Source organism: Watersipora subatra, chromosome 8 (genome assembly GCF_963576615.1).
Source record: "Watersipora subatra chromosome 8, tzWatSuba1.1, whole genome shotgun sequence".
In the NCBI taxonomy this organism is placed as follows: domain Eukaryota; kingdom Metazoa; phylum Bryozoa; class Gymnolaemata; order Cheilostomatida; family Watersiporidae; genus Watersipora; species Watersipora subatra.
This window is the reverse complement of record NC_088715.1, coordinates 61,503,124-61,510,980: the sequence shown is the minus strand read 5'-3', so window position 1 is coordinate 61,510,980 and position 7,857 is coordinate 61,503,124.

Here is a 7,857-nt window from a genome sequence, read left to right as displayed (position 1 = left end):
GTAGTTTTTTTTTACAATGTTTCACCATAAAAGTTTTGGGCACTCAATACCATAAAGTGAAATCTGTATAGCTTAAAATGAAAACTGTGTAGAGAAACTCTAATGAAATAACAGAACGCTCTTAAAGATGTATACTAAGCTTACTAGGTTAAAACTGCTCAAGTTACGTTACGTTATATTAACTCAACGTATGATTACGTTAGGCTACTACTGCATAAGCTACTAGGATTACTAGACTTATTAACAATTGTGGAAGTGCCAACGGCTATGTACAGCTGCCCTAATTTCCATTGCATTCACCTATGAAATTTTTACGCTGATTTGAAAAAAATAGTTAAAAACAAGTTAACAGGGAGTTATTCTTACCAAGGTTAGCATTAAATTTGTTTTAACTTCTAACAATTCACTCACCAGTTAACTTTCTGTTATTTTTACGCTATTAGCATCAGAATTGGGTTTTCCAGCTGTTTAAACCTGAGCTATCCCAAGTTAAAATGGGTTATTATACACTGTATATAAGTGATGCTTTTATTCATAGACCTATACATAGACCTATACATATACCTATATATATATATTCATATATGTATTCATAGACCTATTAACTATACTATTAAGTATAATTAACAGTTCTATGCTTTTATCCAAAAAAACGCAAGATAGCTTTAAAAAGCTGAATTATTTTCCTATATAGGCTCTTTTATATTGAACTTTCTGTGAGTTTGGTTAAATTGTGTTTCTTCAGCATTATGAATGCATTATTGATCTCTGTAAATTCAGAAAAACATGACAAGTAGATAAATCTATGACTCAAGTGAGAAAACACAAATCTGTTCGGTTCTAAGCATATATGGAAGACTCCACTTAGAGAGAATGAGTTGAAAGGTTAAATTCTGTTGATTAGGTTAAATGCATTGACAATTCTTTGGTTTACCAAAAGAACATCGTAAAATTTTAAATAATACGATGTTTGAAGTGTTTGGGTAGACATGGGTTCGTACAATAGTCGATTTGAAATGGTAAATATTGCTATTGATCAAATCATTAAAGACCAAGCATTTTAAAACATTAAAAATGAGATTTATTTTTTCAGTGTTGAATATTTTTATAGGACAGCAGCTATCTAAAAACGACTGCAGTACTCAACAATAATTAAAAAAACTTTTTTTTCAAATAAATTTTTAAAAGATGAATTGCCTTCATTTTTTTGTTTTGCAAAAAAGAAAAAGAAAAAATGTTAAATCAGAGTCAGCACCAAGAAATTAAATGAGTATTTTTAGCCTTTAAAATTTAAAGGCTCATCTTGCCAATAATTTACAATGAATTTCAATGTCCATTAGATGATTTACTCATTGGTTTTGTTAGTAAATTGAAGCAATATGTATCACTCAATAGTTTCAATCTTAGCTGGTATAATTCCTAGTTGTTACTCTACATGTTGGCAGCTTTTAGTGAGGCTGCTTTTTTACATACATGTATCTAAAGAGTCAACAATCCTGAGGCTTATTAAATCAATTTTCTCAACACTTGAACAACCCTACAAAGCTTCAACTAATCTGCGAAGTTTTTCATTACCAACAATTGAAATGTATCTTTCAACTATTCAATAAAATCAGGTTTTTATACTGGAATTAATAATTCTTCAAAATGCTATGTGTGCAGCATATTTTTAATAAGAAAGCAATTAAATCTTTACTTATTTGCAAAAGAGAGAATACAACATAAATCTGACCTAGAAGTACTCGATTGCTTCCCTATGATTTCTAGATGAGCCATGAGACCTCCGCTGTAATTTTGCACAGCATAACACAGTGGCATAGAACTTTGCAATTCAATATTGCATAAACCTCTGTTGTTGTTGATCGCATGCCCTTCCTGATACCTAATGTTAAATTCATTAGAAAGGGCTGCTTTTAATAGAATACTGAAGTTTTTCGTATCAGATACAAATTTTTCAGTGACAACACACCGTGTCAAAGTGGTGACTTTTGTTTCTAGATGCATTTTGAAGCAATTTTTCTTGCAACCTTTTTGAAGAGTAAGTAGTTCTTTTGTCTTGCGCTGACCACAGGCAGCTTTTGAAAGTTGCCGATAGAGTTCTGGGAGAGTCGGTAGGCAAGTGCAGAGAGCACGGATGTGTTTTAAGACAGAAACCATAAGCATTGAATTAAGCAAATATTTGTGAAATCAAAATATTGTTATGTTATTCTGTGTTATGACTTTATGACCATATGAAACTTTTCTTGTACTTAATTACTATATTTATTTGATTCGTTACCTTGGCCCTTTGGTAGCAGGAAAATTATTCAAAATTCACCGTGGACACCCCCTTCAATTTTACTACTGTTTAAGTTTACATCCAAAAGTTTTTCATGAGTATCAAGAATGTTTTGTTTTGACAATTAAAAAACATAAGTGTGAAAAATAAAATATTTTTTCATAATTGCAACAATTCCACTGTTTAAGGCTGTTTGGCATTATGATCTACCATTTAACAATTTCTGGAGGATGCCGCTGGCACGTAAGATGTAGGTAACATATTTTATGGCAGTTAGCTCTGCAGTTCAGTCATGGTTGAATTTTATCTGCATGCATGAGAGATTCAAGATTCACGCTTCAGAACACAACAAGTACATGTTGTGTGTATACGGTGTCTGTGATGCTCAGATTACAGCAACTCACACAATTATGGCCTACGTAGCTATGTTTTTGTTAGAGTTGCCCGCTCATGTACATATCACCATCTTTGTTGAGGTTTCTACTCAAGTATATTAAAAGGTCTCTACTACTTTTAGATCTTAAGAAGATCATCCACAGTAAAGAGTAATCAATTAAAGAAGCAACTAACTAAAAAGTTTTTAATTACATATTAACATTTTTATTGAGACTTTTATTTAAGTATATAAACCAAAGTGTCTACAATTTTTAAACTTTAAAAAAGTATTCAAAGTAATTAATTAAAGAAAGAAGTAATTAATCAAAAGATTTCAAATTCATATTTACAAAATCATAAATATTTCAGCCTCAGGACTTTTCTGCTTAAAAATATGTCATGTTGTTTGAATGATTAAATATATTAATTAGTTTGCAGGAATTATCTTGGGTTCTAGCAGTAAACTAGCAAAGCTCAGTAGAAGATTTGGAGTTTTGTGCACCAAAGGTAGATAAATCATGTTTTCCACATCTTGCAGTAAAAGAAAAAATTTCAAATGCAGCAGGTATGGTACGAATAGCGGGGTTTAACAAAGCCCTACCATATCGACAACATTAAATGTAAAACCATTAAAAACTGATGAAAAATGTTAAAGTATTGGGGGCACATAGCCTTATTTTTGACAGCATTTTTAATAAAAATGTTATAGTTGTTTACACAAATATTTTGCTAAAACTCAAAATTCCGGTTCTCTAGGACGCAAAATTGAGTTGTATTTAAAACTAAGACGAAATTATTGTATAAATACATATTTAAATAAATATATAAGCACAAATATTTGGTTATTTTTTTAATTAAACACAAATTATTCAAAGTAAAGTTCAAAGCTACAAAAGAACTTTACACTAATAGTAATAAAATAAATAATATAAATAATTATTGTTCAGACTAAAATTTATCAAGTCAAATTTTTTGATAGTTAATCTGTTGTGTGGTGTCTTTCATTCGAGGTTTTTTTTTTTTAAAAACAAAGAAAACAAAAGACAAAGATATCTGATGAGTGACATCATGAAACAATTTAGTAGTGAGGAGAAGTTTGATGTTTGAGATAAGTTTCAGTCTCTATAAGTGTATATATAAATATCAATGTTTGTCTGTCTGTTGTTTGTCTGCCCAGTTATAATGGTAAAGTTTTAACAACAAAAAATCTCCTTTGTATTGGAGTTGACTTTGTGACATTGAAATGCGCAAGTCTACAAACAAGCTCAGGTAACCCACAAGGCTAAGCGATTCCCAATATTTTTATTGCTTCTGCCATATTCAGTATATCCTTTTCGCAGTTGCATCTGCCATATTTGCACTTTTTATTATTAATTAATTTTATATTTTGATTGTTATTTCTTGAATATTTTAAATATGCATATGCAAGATATTTAAAAGTGATGGCATTTAAAAACAACTGTAATCCTGGTAGTTTTTGGAGCAGTACCACCTGCACATTAAATGGTGCTTGCCCAAACTAGCAGCAACCACCGCAGTAACAATCGACAAAAAATTATTAAATTGTATCTGAAGTGTGCCAACAGGGATAAAACTATTTAGTAATAAATAGTTTTGCTTATCAAAATATTCTCTTTTATTTAATTGAGATAGTTTAGCCTGACATCGACTTAATTTTATTGAGCACTCAACTTAGGTACACTGTACGTGACACTATAGTAGTACGTGACAGTACAGTATATATGTTGTTGAGTATAAATATGTATGCATACTCCCTTCTTCCACTATGGTCTGTTAACTGTTCAGCTACCAAAAATAACTCAGTAATTATGGCTAAACTTCAACAATTTGTCATTGTCAAAACAATGCTATTCTACTGACCCAGAAAAGGCTTTACCGTGCTTTTCCACGCTTTCTGAAACCCTTTTGCGCATAATCATTTATGCTTATGAAAATTTTTGCAGTCTGGCTAATGACAGCTTTCAGTAAGCAGTGTATATATTTATAGAAATATATCCTATCAAATGTTGTTTGACAGAGTAGCAACTAGCAAAAAGATGAGTGTTTGCATTTACTGGGTTTAGACGAATAAGTTGGGTACTTAAAATCTTGAAAACCTTTTTATGACAAATGATTACTCAAACAAGAAGTTATTTGCCCCACCAATCTGTATTCATTCATCTGATGACTTAGTTTTTTAGTTCCTGGCTAAAGAACCAGAAGAGTGACTGGGATAAAAAAATTTGACTACACCGATGAAAGGTGGATAAACAAAAATGTTTAAATTTTTAGAAAACAAGATAACATATTATTTTATTCAGAAATGTTTCTGAGAATACTCACACACTATGCAAAATAAGTTTAATAATTATATCGGTGTTCAAGCCAGTAGTATAACCTGTGTGAACATTTTTAAAATGGTATGCTGCTCTTAAGCATACTTGTTGGAGTACTTTGGTGGACAGATCAAAACCAATCACTATCAGAAAGATCTGTCTTAATTAGATTTTACTGTATCTTCCAGCAAAGGTGTAACGCTACTAAAATGTCTTTGACTATTGTATGCTGATCCTTAGACTTGATAAACAGCACATGTTTAAACTACACATATCAAAATAAAACCAAGAGCTTTGAAGAGCACATCTTTAGGCAACCAAATGTAGAGGCCATAGCCTTAACAAATGGCTGGCTGCAAATTTTGGGTGTGCGTGTGTGTGTGCGTATGTGTGTGTGTGCATGTGTGTTCTTGTTTGCGTGTGTGTGTGCATGCCTGTGTGTGTATGTGTATGTGTGTGTGCGTGTGCGTGTGGGTGTGCATGTGCGCGTGTGTACATGTATGTGTGCGTACATGTATGTGTGTGCATACGTGTGTGTGTGTAAGGGTGTGTGTATTTTCGTGTCTGCATGTGTATGCGTGTGTGTGTGTGTGTGTGTGTGTGTGTGCAAATACTCATACATAGGTGCCTGTGTGCATGCATGTGTATGTGTGTGATGTGTATTGTTGCGGGTACATGTATGCGTGTGTGCATATGTGCATGTGTGTAATTTTATGAGTGTATGTGTATTGTAAGATGAAAACCACAGACATCAAATTAAACAATTATTCATGAAGCCAAAGTATTGTTGTAACATTTGATATGGTATTACTCTGTTACATTATTATTATGACTTAACTTCAATTTTAATCCAGTTTTTTATTTGGACTGAGATAAGTTGCAGAAAAATTATTCAAAACATCTCATGAACAACCGCATCCAATCACATTACCTCTATAATTAACACTTGATGCTCCTTCATGGGTATCATGACTGTTGCTACTAGACAATGAGAAATTTCTGAAAGATGTTGAGATAATTAAAAAAATGTTTTTTTTTATTTTCACAGTTCTGTCTCTGCTCCAGTCTTTCAATATTATACAAACTTAAACTTTGAGAATTAGCTTAGCAATGTAATACAGCATATTTTTAAACTTTTGTTGCACCTGAAAGTTTTTTATAGTGGGTAATTTTGTTTGCATTTTTTAATATGAGCTATAATATTTTCAACCAATTATTAATCCACCAATTATTTGGTTTAATTCTGTGCGCATTGTCGTCATCTTAAACTAGCTGACAATATTAAACTGCCTTCATTTCTTAACATGAAATAAAATAACTTCTGAGTATTTAAACACTATTATGTTTTATGAGCATCTCAAAAGCTTTCCACATAACTCTGAATGCCTGACTAAGTTCCAAACATTCTAACACATTCTGAGTAGCTATAATCAAAATAGATAGAAGTAATACAAGAAAAAAAAATTCACGCTCGCATAAAACAAAAGCAAATAAACTAAGGAAACCAAATGGATTCGCGAAGAGCAAGTTCAGGGGAATCGGCGTCTACGCAGACTGTTATTGCAGAGTATATTCTTCACAGGTAAGTTGCTCACAAGTGTGAGAACATAATGAGTGTCAAGCTTGCATTCTAGTAGTATTTCTTTTGTAAACATAATGCATGGTTTATCATGGCTGCTAAATAAGGTCAGATTCGAATTTGCTCAAATTTCCAATTTACTTTTCAACAAGCCTAATTCCTCTAAACATACTTTTTGTAAAAAACAAATATAAACAAGGAATGCTGAATTGAAATTAAACAAAGGCAATGCTTGAAATAGTGTGATCAAATAACCACTAGCTGTAATATAGAAAATATTGAGTTAGCTTTACCAAGGGAGTTTCTGTGGGATTAAATGAGCCAACTAGAATGATCAGCACTAATTGGCTAAATGGAAAGATGAGACAACTCTAACAGGTCACATTTAAAGACGGTATAAATAGCCGTATGAGAGGCATGCATAAAATACATAAGAGGTAAATAAAAAATATACAACTCTCAATGTAATTTGAGAAATTGATTATGATTTTTGACATTTGAGGAACAGGAAGATTTTTAATAATTCATTACTTATTATGGTAAACCTCACAAAGAAAGTGACAATTTTCAAATAGTCACTTGTGTCGACTTGCTGATATTTGGCCAAGCCCCCTTTGATGCGCAGGCGTCACTGCACACAATGGCTACTAAAATTACAGTTGCTGTTACATGCCAGACCTTATTAATCTCCTTTTCTTTGATGTTTATGAAGTAGCCATTAGGTACTGTTATATCTATTATAGTAGCCCTTTTGTTCATATATATATGTATGCAGTTTATTCATCAAAACTTCCTTTGAACATTTGGTAGTAGCAAATTTAACCACTTTTGTACTCGTAAATGTAGGCTACAACTTTTAATATTGTAGGTTGTTCGTTTCTAACCCAACGAAGTACGAAGAGGTAGCTGGTACTTTGACAGTTGGGTTTTACGGAATGTCTGAAAAGCCACCAGAAGTGTGCAGCAAAAGGAAAATGTTAAGTGACGCTTGGGTCGAAAAGTTTGATAGAATGCGTATGTAGATTACTATGATTGTCTATAAAACTGCATACTATAAATTCACCCAAGTTGTAATATTTATGTATAAACTGCCTTTTGCACACACTCTAAGGGTTTGGATACATCATGAGTGTTTGATAGTGCCCACTTGCCATCGCATTAAATGAGGTGAAACTTAAAGTAAAAATCTATTTTTTGCTTAAGCTAGAGTGCGTCGAACTAAATAATTAAAAAAATGGTAATTTATTTGTTCAAGTGCAGAAATTATACGCCATGGCATTGTGCAATGA